Below are 13,256 nucleotides of genomic sequence, written 5' to 3' on the forward strand. Positions count from 1 at the left end.
AGGGACTGTCAATCCACGGCCACACGGATTCCATTAGTCTGGAGCGGTCCCCATCCTCATCGTACGAGCATGGAGAACCAATCAAAGTTTTTGTAGTATTTTCAATAACTGTGACCTTGTTTTACCTTTAGATAAACTACATTTGTTATTTCTCTCCATTATTAATGTTTATAATAAATGAAGAAGAAATACATAACTTGTTTCAAATTATATAAATAAATATCAATAGCAACAGGGTTCGAATTTACTAGCCCCCTAACATGACCAAGTCACCAAAAGGAAATCATTTGAATCTGTGATTTTTCAGTTTGTATGGGGTTTTAATAAATATCATAAGGTATTTTGGACAGACATATAATATGAAAATGTGTTAATATTGTTTCGATACTAGGTTTAAAAGACGGCGATGCAATGATATAGCGATATCGAGTCTCAGCGGTGCTCAATTTTCGGTGCGCCGTAAATCGAATGTGTTCACAGGAGGTGGATGTGTAGCTCTCTGATCTCTTCCGAATATATTTTTTTCCAGAGAGTTAAACTTCGGAATTAAGGTTGGGGAGAGAGGATGACGAAATAATATAAAATTAAGATTAAATGAGATGTTCTGTTTACGATGCAAGTTTGGTAAGTTTGGTAAGATCAAAATCTAAAGTGAATACTGGGAGTACGTGAAATTTGCATACTGATTTTATACGTAACGTAATAAATAATTAGCAGTTTCGCCCCTTATATGTTGTAGCTATTGAGTTATCTATTTCAATGTTAAATACACGTGTTCAATTTGTTGAAACACAATTGACACACACAGTTGGGTAAGTCATCGTGTTCACGCTGTTCGTAATATCAAACTTAGACTGATTGTTTGTGTAAAAACTAATTTCATAAGATCAATCAATGGTGACAACTTCTACACCATGTTGTTTATGCCGCGTCATGTGTATTTAGTTTCGTATTCTACATATTGCCACATATGTTCTCTGATTGGCTCCACGATACAGAGTACCACACTCCACCCAAGTGTAAAAGGGGTACCTGCCTATAGACAGTGAAAGATATTATTAAAATGTTAGTGTTCTAGCGCTTGTAATGCCATCTTGCACTGTATGCTTCCTAGGAGGCTGAGAAAGTTCTGGATTTATATAAGGTCTGCCGGGGTAATAATGTACATTGATTATTGTAAAGCGCTTTGAGCACCAAACCCTGGAAAGACGCTATATAAAAATAATAATAATTATTATTATTATTACCAACAAATCATATGCTCCGTTTCTAGCGTTTATTTTGAATGGTGGCTGATGTCAAGGATGTGTGCGACATAACCAATCAATAACCCTTTACTTGTGAAAATGTGTTGATATGTCCATTCATACATTTTTCTTATTTATTTTTTTTACTAAAATCATTTTTCTAATCCATGTGTAAACATTCTGTATGATACAATATCTCAAAAACAATATATAACATGTCAAACTACCTATGCTGTACTGCGTATTGGAGTTAACAGATTGGTCACTGTTCGTTATCTTCACCTTTCATAGGTCAACATTTGCTTCTTTCCTTGGGTAATCAAAGTTAAGTATATTCATTAGTGAATGAAATAATCCCATGTTGATATAAAACTGAATTGGTCGTAACATAAAACGACAAAGCAAACGTCATCCCAAGTGCTCTGAATTAAACGGTATCTAAAATATACAAAATCAATAGTAGTTTATAGTAAGCATAATCAATTGAGGTCTACAATACATATCTAAATAGAAACAAATCTAGTGAGTGGCATAGACTGTAATAATGTGAAGAAGTTCTAGGTTATTGTAATCAAAAGAAATCCAATTATATGAAGGTGAAACTAACGATCAGTGATTTATGTAATAACTTCATAAGGAATACAATATAGATAATTTGACAAATACGGTCCCTTCCACATACCAGGGATGAGTTCAGGTATCAAGGGGAAATAAGAATACCTTATCGGTCGGTTAAATACAAAAAATTCGTTTCCAATAGAAAACAAAATCAATCTAAATATACATAATTGGAAACGAAACCTAGTGCACAGCACATATAATCAAACATAGTAAACAGCACATCAAATGAAACCGTAGAGTAAACAAAGGCAAGCCTAATGTACAGTATAGAAAATCAAACCTGGTGAACAGTACACAAAATCAAACCTAGTGTACAGCATATCAAATCAAACCTAGAGTGATGCACACAAAATCTAGTGATAATATCTAGTGTACAGAGAACAAAATCAAACCTAATGTACAGCACATCAAATCAAACCTAGTGTATAGTACACACAATCAAACCAAGGGTACATTATCTAAAATCAAACCTAATGTACGGTACAAATCAAACCTAATGTACAGTAAACATATATATCCAGAGATTCGTGTTTGCCCAACTTTCCATTTTTTTTATTGAATATAGGAGTTATGAGATTGATCACTCTTCGTTATAATCACCTTTCATCGATCACTCTTCGCTATAATCAGCTTAATACACAAAATAAATTGTAGTATATGATAAACAAAACTAATCCTAATGTATGCAAGGTGAAGATAACGAACAGTGATCAATCTCACAACTCCTACAAGCAATACAAAATAGATAGTTGGGCAAACATTAAGTAATAAAGAAAATCAATCCTAATATATAATAAAGAAAATCAATAATAATACATGATAAAGAAAATCAATAATAATATCTAATAAACAAAATCAACGCTAATATATAATAAACAAAATCAATACTAAATGTTTCCTAAATTGGAAACATTTACAGCAGATATCTTTTATCATATTTTGTATTATGAGGTATATACACAGCTCAGTTAAGGTTATCCGATAATAAATCACAGTGCTGTTATAAATGTACCTCTGTGCACGTCGCACCATATGATGTCACGATGTAAAAGTACGTCACAGCGTACATATTCTGATAGTTGTATCGCGGGGAAAATGTCATAATATTTTGTTGTTATTTACTATTGTTGTTAAGTGATCAGCTGTATATGTGAAAACATTTCTTGTCAAATGATTACATATAGTATTCCTTTATGATATCAAATAATTCTCCATTTTTAATATACAGTATGCACGAAGGTGATATTCATATTTTATTGTGACCTTGAAATCGCCCCCTATCTGAATGACTAATGCAAGGTGAAGATAACGAACAGTGATCAATCTCATAACTCCTACAGGCAATACAAAATAGATAGTTGGGCAAACACGGACCCCTGGACACACCAGAGGTGGGATCGGGTGCCTAGGAGGAGTAAGCATCCCCTGTTGATTCAATTTCAGTTTCAACTGTAATCTGGTCCAGGAAATATATGATTTCAGCAGGGGTCCCAAAATCTGGCATTCAAATAAGGGATATATAAGCAAATCAAAACTATATTTGATTTGATCCAAAATTGTTTTGTGTTCTATAAAAGGAGCGTGAACTTGGCATAGAATTGCTAAAAATGCCAAAAATCAATGAGAAAATTCATAAATACAGGGTGTTTCCTTTTAGAGCAAATTCATATTCAAATACATATTTAGTCTTCTCTTAATACACGCTATATGTTAATTGTATTTTGCTAGACGGATGGACACACCTTTTCCTAAGCAATAACCTGGATCAAATTAAACAGTTATCAAACTTTCTTTGAAAAAAGGCAGGAAAAACTCTTATTCATGACGTAAGTCACTCTGACCAATAATTCAAACTGCTAACGACATGCTGTATTTATACATAACATGTGTTTTGCAAGACCCGGATTTATATAACTAGATAACTAGGTCACGATTACAATGAGTATTTACATGTTATTTTGAGCTACACTTATATAAGAATGTATACCAATAAAACAAGACAAACACAGAAACATTCGTTATGTTACAAGATGTGCCACATTTTCTAAATAATCAGGTTATTTCCAATTATAAACAACAAGATCGGTATCGAGATATCCATGACATCGTCCAAATTTCTGTAATTTGGAGGGAATAAGAGAGCAATATGTAAAGTTTCCCGATATATGTCAAGTATAAACGATGAGACATATGTTCTATATTAATAAAGTGGCATTATTACTAGACGTAGTAAATGACAATGTTTTAGTAGGCATTTGTACGGAGACAACCTTTACAAAACACAAAAGTCAAGCCAATCCGTTTTCTTTATAAATAAATACACGTTACATCAATATTTATAACAAGTATATAGTATACAAAATCAATCATATTGTATGTTAAACAAATACAATAGCAATGTGTAATAAACACAATCAATTCTAATATATAGCAAACAAGAGCACTCCTAGTGTATAAAAAACAAAATATATTTTAATCAATCCCAGTTAAAAGTAAACAAAGTCAAACCCTACTGTGCAGTAACTAAAATCAACCCTACTGTATATTAAACAACATCAATCTTAGTGTATAGTAAATATAATCGAATCCAATATATAGTAATCAAAATCAATCCTAGTGTAAAGTAAACAATATAAAACGCTATTGTACAGAAAACAAAATTGATCATATTGTATACTAAAGAAATGCGTCTGTAAAAATTGTACAGCAAACAAACCATAGTGCATATTAAACGAAATCAAACCTGGTTCATGCTATTCTAAATTAATCTGTGTGTACGGTAAACAAAATTAACCCTAGTGTGTATTAACGAAAATGAATATCAGAGTATTGCAAACATAATCAATTCTAGTGTATAGTAAACAAATTAAATCCTAATGTATCGTAAAAATCGACACTGGTATATAGCAAACCGATTAAGATATAGTCTGTGGATAACGATATGAATATTGCTGATCATATTGAATCCAACTTGTCAATGTTGACGGAGTTAATGTTAAATGATGTTGAAGAACAACACCGATTATCAATAAATAATACAGCAATTAGAGTGGATATTATTTTTATTAAAAAATGGACAATACCTTCAAAGTTGTTTTATATTTCCTAGGCATCTATTGGGAGATGACGTCCTTCAATTTCATTCCTAAAATGCAATACGGCAGTTTTCGTATGTGTATCTACCACAGTTTCATTCTGTCGAAAGTGTTCAAACATTTCGTACATTTAAAGCAAAAGTCCCTTATCATAGTTAAAATATATTTATTTTAATTCTGTTGTTGAAACTTTTGTATAATGTTATTAACATCAATTGATAGGCCAGTAACCTCTCACACAATTGACATGTTAGTCCGCCAATAACAACGTTATCCAATCAGATACACAGATATGAACCAGATAAAGAAAACTAAGTCGTATCGAATATGATATATTGACTCCGAATATGGATGAAAATAAAAACTGCTGAGATATAAACTGTCACTGATATATTTAATGTTGAGTGAAAGGTCACATATATGTTTTTTTAATCACGTGACCAAATTTCATTAACCTACAATCACAGTAGTGCTAAGTGCAAACACAAGAAACCCGCTTATCTGATTAAGAGGAATAATTTCGACCGAGTGTAACCAGTCGATATGATATTCTTACTCCTCCTAGTTAGCACATCCTACTTCTGGTTTCTCCAGGAGTCCATGTTTGCCGACTCTAATTTCTGCATACCTCATAGCAGTTGTGATTTACATCACGATTGTTATTTTCACCTTTTCTTTCTACAATTCAATCTTGTGTAACACAGACTGATACATATCTAAATACCAGAAAAAAGGTTAATATTAAGTTTATTTACTCTTTCGGGGACACATATACCAAATTCATCATAGAACAACACATGTAGCGCTCAAGAAAACACTAACAGTGCAAATAAAAATGAATCAATTCAAAATAATTCCCATAGTCAAAACGTTGTCTAGTGTTGTAAATGTACAATTTAAGTAAGTGCAATTTGGAAATGAATGAAGCCGATGCATTTAATGGCAAAATACATATTTTTGATGTGTAAATTCAAGCCATTACATTTGAAAACAATTTCCATTAAAAATGTGATTGTGAGTAAATAAAGAAGTTAGTTGATTTGTTCCTAGCAGTCATGGAGTCACCAGTCCATGCAAAATGGGGTTATTTGCAAAATGGAAGTCCGTGTTTTGCACGATGAAGTTTCTTTTATTCTAAATTCTGAGTGACCATATACTGACATATGTTGTATATAACCTAACCTGGTACAGTTTGCGCTTCACATAATCCGCTTCAGTGATTATAGAGCTTAAACTGCACTACTCGTATTCAATTTTCTGCACTAATCGTATGATATAGGTCATAATTTCTGTAAACCCCCATGTACATATGTAGATAACATGGTGTTAAAGTACCCGCTATGTTATTCTCGAAAAGATAAAAGATAAAACACGATACACGCACGATACGTTAATATATACGTAGGATACGAAATGCTACACACACCATACGATGTGATAAACGAAAAAAACTGATAAACGCAAATACGATAAGCGCTCTTCATGATATACACAAAACGTGATAAACGAACATCACGATGGATCTGATCAACGCAAAATGCGATAAACGCGTCCAACATAAACACAAAACGCGATCAATGGTCTTCACGATAAACAGACAATCTGATAGATATGTTGTAAAGAACCAGAGCCACAAAGTACTAAAATTGGCCCTTTCGCCAAAATAAATGAGACTTTCACAGTTGATGCTCCAGGATTTATAGGTTATAGAACAATTTATTTTACAACTATATATTTTCTAGTTTTCGTGTTACAGTCGTTTAAACTTTGTGTTGTTTTTCTGCAGAAAAGCAATATACCGTCATGATGTTGACGGTATGAGAATCACAGTGTAATACACAAAAAAATTGACACATAGGTTAATATATATTCTTTGGGCTTATTCTGGTTGTAAATCACAGCTAATACAATACTAGGAACTTGTATATTTTCTATCACGATGTTTGAATTTGTGATATACCCCCCCTCCCCACTACATAACACTTTACTATTTTTTCCCGCTGTATTGGACATAATTAAAAAATCGTGATCAAAAATTAAAATTTAAAATTCCTTGCAGTGAAAGGACCAGAGCAAATATTATTGGTTTACCGTCTATCTCAAAGACAAGTTTATGTTTTCAAGTTGCATTTATATCTACTCGTATCAATTTCCATTAAAATTGATATTAATTGACGATAAAAAAAGAGAGAGACAACTGTATAATTTTGGTTAAACTTGAGTAATTATAGTAACTAATTAGAAAATGGATTTTTTGAACATCCACCTCGTAAACTATTTTTTTTTAAATAAAACACGGTGGACCTTTAAAATTGTCGGCACCTCTGAAGTCTTAATTTTCTGAGCGAGGTAGACCTTTAAGTCCACGGAGGATCTAAGTGAATATCTGGCATCTGTGTCTCCTTTGTGCCAACGTGCACCTTCGTGTGATAAAAAAGATAATAAATACTAAGCGAAATATTAGTGGGTGAAAATTAAAACGTATAAAACGGCGACTTGTATATATTCATATCATTTAATGATATATATTATTGTAAATTTGAAATAGTAATTTAATTTTGAAAAATGAACCTTCACTGTCTATCTTTATAGAATTATCATACTGATTTGATAACATACTTAAATTGTTTACATGTTGGAGTTTGCTATTCGAAACAAATCATCTTAATTACTCTTAACTTATGACGTTCGTTATGTATTATTTTTTCACGTTTATATGTTTGAAGGAGATAAATTGTTTTTAAAACCCCCAGAAATAGAGTGGACAGTGTCGCTAAATGGATTTTAATTATCTCTAAGTAGAAACCTCAACATGTTTGTAAATCGAGATTATTTCTTGTATATAGATATATCAAGATATTGATACATACCCGTATGCAGACTTCCCCGTAGACGTTCACACCTAAATTCTCGACACTCCGTACGTGTTAGTCGGCACATTGTTTCACAGCACGAGCAGCACGAGTTTACCAAATAAGAGACTTTCAGGATCATTTGACTTAAAAATGAACAAACGAATATCACATGATATAAATTGGCAATTATTTCAATTTGATAAACAGCATGAGGTATACCAGCTCAAAGAAATGTGGACCATAAAATGACAAATAAAAGCATTGAGTTTTGGGTCCATTCTTCTCTTCGTGGACTGAATACATTTTGTTATCGAAGATGGAAAAAAAAATTATTTTGAAAATACCTAGATTGTCCGCTTGCATAAACATGTATTACGGTGGTAAAAAATCTAGTAAATCCAATGAAGTTGTTGTAATATAGATTATATACTTATTTTATTTTTGACTGAGAGGGCATTAGATAGCTAGGCACGTAACATCGGTTTGAAAAAGAGAGGGGGCAGTCCTAACTTTTGCCAGCCGAATAATTTAACACGGAAAAAAGGGAAATTAAATATATCAGAATGAAGTGGAATGGTTAATTAATAAGAAGAATATTGTTCATTTCAAGATTTGATTAAACTTCCTGTACCTGTATAAAATTGCTGATGCTTTCTCTCTCTCTCCTCTCTCTTTCTTTCTCTCTCTCTATCTCTCTCTCTCTCAGTTATATATTCAGTATTGTTGTATAGCGTGTATAAATAGAAGCAACTAAAATGCAAATCATCAAATCATTTTGTCTATATTGTTTGTGTGTAAACTAGTTGCATCTGACACCGATATTTCAAAGCAGCAGACTTGAATGGGTCGACACTGCACACTTAAAGAAATTGAATTCGGGAGGGTGATTGGGACAGTTTGAGTGGATGAAGACCACCACCTCCACCACACACATGTACACAATTTAAGGTTTTGAAGATTGGTCAATTTAAGCACAATTTCCTGCTGCTATTGTAGGATGGATTATTAAATTAAGATATATGTATTGGCAGAACACATGTCCAGTTTATTAATTGGCAAAACATATATATAATATAGCATTCAACCCGTATGTCATAATTTAATTTTACTTGTATCACGCAATTTGACTTGTTGAGCACGCCGGAAAAAAATATTTGTATATATTGTATAAATGTAACTTGGTATGGGGACATACTTCCTTGATAACTAAGACGACACTACTTTTCCTTTTCTAATTTTACATTGGACAATGAAACACTGATGCGTTGACAGGCCTACGAACTAGGCCTATGAAATAGATAATCAACGAAATTAAACATGTACAATAAATACTGTATTGTCTTACCCCCTCCCCCTAAAAAAAAAAAACAAAAAAAAAAAAAAACAAAAAACAAAAAAACAAAACGCACATTCTTTGTTTACAAGTAAAATTACATAAAAATGAAAAAAAAAAAAAAACTTGACATGTACGACGATATCATATGTGAAATTAAAAAAAAACAACAACCGGTATATCGAGTATTTTCATATGGGGGTTACTTGATCCGCCAATCGAATCATAGAATGCGTCATGAATATCTTACGACAGATGACGTCATGTCTCATCGATGACACGCGTATTGCTATTTATAAATTGCTTACATAATTTACTGTGTCGGATTTAACTGGCGACAATGCTGCATGTTATGGTAAGTCATATTGCAGTTTAAATCTGTTATTTTGAATTCCATTTTGCCTGACCAGGTCATGCTAATATTCAGCCCGAACATTGGATGTACCATATGTCAAAGAAGGACTCGCTACCAATGTACGTGAAGTTAGGTTAAATAAAACAGTTATTTCGAATGTTGACAGTCGAAAGCTGCGTAGTAATAATTTTGTAAAATAAATAAAGCAAAAATTATTCGATCTGATATCAGTACCATACAAAAATACTCGAGTGAAGCCTGCATATTTTCTGATATATCCCAAAGTGACAGAAGACGCCATGAACATTTCAGTCGCTAGGCCTAACAGTTTAGGTAACTCGTTTCGTTCAATGATAATGTTTATGATAATAATGTAAAACTACCAAAATTGTACACAGTTTTTAAGCAACGATGCAATGAAGATGCTTTGTGAACGACTTTAAAAGATGAAAACAACTAGGTATTGAAAATGAACACATATAACCTAGTAAAAGAGCAAAACAAGCTGCAACTGAAAACTATTATTAGGTGAGGGAATTTCCCTTGCTTTAAAAATAAACACCGAACTAAAATCACCTATACATGATAAAAATAAAAATCAGCCATATTATCTGTAAAATTCAAGTTTACCACAACCAGTGCATTATAACCGTGATATTTTTTAGCAATCCGGAATATCGTTTTCTGAAAAACAAAAATAGTGCTCCTATCTCGCCCTAAAATATTTTTGTTTGTTCAATACGCAAGATCGTAAATACCGAGTTAGTGGAACTCTCTTGTAAAGAAGTCCGGAAAAGCATGTCGATCTTGGGCATTTTTTGTTTATTAAAAACATGGCATCAGAAGACGATTTAACCTCTATTTGTTTTCCACAATTAAAAACATTTTTAAATGAAAGGTGTATAAAAACGTCTGGATACAGGAAAAATGAACTTCTGAAATGAGCTCGCGAAGCTATATATTTTGACGCAAGCTTTTCTCAGCTGCGGGAATTTCCTGGCTGACAGCAGTGGGGAAAAATCCACCACATTTCCATTAAAATATATCAGTTGTGGATATTTCTGCGTATTATGTTTCTTTCTTGAATCATTACTAGTCTAATGCAATGCAATGTGATAGTACACCATTGTTAAAATCGGGTGAATCGATCACGACAAAAGTTGCACAACTAGTATTATTTACCAACATGCCCAAATTCTCGCATACTCTGGGTCTCGCGAGACTTTGAAAGGGGGAAAGTAAAATTTAAAACCAAGATGGAAAAAGTAGTCACGATCTTGCGTATTGAAAAGGTGTATATTATAAAAATACGTTAAATATTTTGGGCGAGATGAAACCAGTATGCCAAAATCTTTACAAAATAACCAGTTTTTGGTGAAAAATGACTAAAATACGGTACCATATCCGGTTCTAGTATGTATACAGCTTTAGTTGTGCTCCTATTTCTAAAATATAACATGCTTTTTTTTAAACCCCGGATTCTGATACATATTTATAACACCAATACTCCTGTTCAACATTTACTTTCATTTTTATATATTTTAAGGGCCATAATATGGGGTTTGTGAATCAGGTTCTTTAGAAATAATTTAGACAGAACGAAATGTTGGGAGCTAGAAGATTATGTTTATATTAATTGAAATATATCAATATTCACAATATACCAGACAGGTATATCAAAAAAATCTAATTGAAAGGCAACAATGTATTTGCACAAATAATTATCATAGTTTTTGTTTTGTACTTGCTGATATAAATGATGCATTTTTTTCAATAATCAACATGTGCTTCTCCTGTTCAACATAAACCTTTTGCTATCAGTGAAGGAAACTCCTTGCAAGTGGAAATCTTGTAAGTTTAAAACTCCTTCACTAACCTGAAGACAAATTGATATTTTATTTGTTCACTCATTTACTAGATGAAGACCGGCGCAAGAGCAGGATATTGAAATACAGCTGTTGAGTTTTGGGTTTTTGAGGATTTACACACGAATTTTTCAACTTCAAACAAACATTCAAAAATCAACTACTAATAAAAGGTATAATAAATTGAAAACTGGAGCACCCATCTCTTTTAGTTATGGAAAAATGATACTTTGAATTATGTTGACTGACTAATGCAGGTGATGGAATCCTGTGGTGTATGATTAAGACTTTACCATCTTTGCTAAATATACATTAATCAACGACTATTCACGTTCCTCACTTTTTTTATCCCCTTTTCAGTTTGTACGTTAATCTACGAAAGTAATTCGTGTCCTCCTTCTCATCTGTTTCATCGCAGCAGTGGCCTATAGCTTTGATAGTTTGTCTAACATGCAAATCTCATCCGCGACAGACCTAAGTCGTTAAAACATGTAGTAAGAGTTTCATCGCCAAACACTCGACATCAAGGGTAGATGACACAGGTCCTCTGATATGACCTTAAAAACAGATGATCTCTACCACGGTAGATACAGTACATTGCTCAATGTCCGTAATCCCGAGCAAAGGTCTACATTTGAAGCCCTCCATTGGTCTCGGTTACGCCTCCATATGAGTGAAACATTATCGAGATAAACGTTAAACAATATAAAACCAATCGATAAATCTCCTTTACTTCCGATACATATATGCAGTCAAGTGGTGCCCAATCGGCGGATCTTCGTGGATACGGTGTTATAGCCCCACCCGTTTCATTGATTGAAATAAGGCAATGCTAAACAATCACCTCTATAGCGTAGCAATAAGATCCATTTATATATAAATACTTTAGCCAAAACCACTATGGCATGTCAAACGTTGCAATATTTGATTGTTTCTATTTGTATTGTGTAATTTTCCAGCTGTATTCTATATTTTCCATTTGCATTGTATAATTTTACATTTGTATTGTATAATTTTTCATTTGTATTCTATATTTTCCATTTGTATTCTATACTTTCAATTTGTATTATATATTGTTTTCGTTTGCATTGTATAATTTCCATTTGCATTGCAAAATCTTTCATTTGTATTGCATCCGAGGGATTGTTTATTTTGGTTTCTTACGAAGGATTTCATTAGTTTAGGTCCCACTTATATTTAGCCGTCACCAGCTGTAGGTAACATACCACAATTACCGTAGACTTACTATGCTCAGCGCACAGTGGCGTAGCAGTGGGGGTTCTTAAACGTGCCAACGCCTGTCACAACACGGAATGTCTGCATTTAAGGTCACATCATCCGAAAGACCCGTGATTCTCACTTTTAAATAGCAATGCGTACGAGGAAGTATTAACTATATTTACGTCTAAGGTTGGATGCAACCATGACACGAGTAAAACTCGAACATGCGACTTCACGGTTACGAACCAAAGGATATATCACTGAACTACCGCGATCGGTTCCATATAGGACTAGTTGAACATACATGTAGCTAGCAATGACGAATCTTGCGCCGGAAACCCCCAACCCCCTCCCTTCACAAATATGAAATTGTACAAAAATGTCGAAAAAAGCATGCATGTTCGTTTTATTTTGTCATAGCGCACTTGTTTCAGGGGACTTCGTCCTCCCCCTGCACCCCCCCCCCCCCGCCCTCCACCAAGGCTTTGCACTGGACTCACTGGGGATCGTAAGACAGTCCCCAGTCATCCAACAGTATACTACGTCTTTTCGTTCAGATCTATCTAGATCAGCCAGTAATACAGATATTCCCTGTCGCTGCAGGCGTTGGCACGATAAAGAACCGTCATTGCTACGCCCTGTGCGCTAAGCACGTCTACATTTG

Source organism: Ostrea edulis, chromosome 8 (assembly GCF_947568905.1).
Source record: "Ostrea edulis chromosome 8, xbOstEdul1.1, whole genome shotgun sequence".
Lineage (NCBI taxonomy): Eukaryota > Metazoa > Mollusca > Bivalvia > Ostreida > Ostreidae > Ostrea > Ostrea edulis.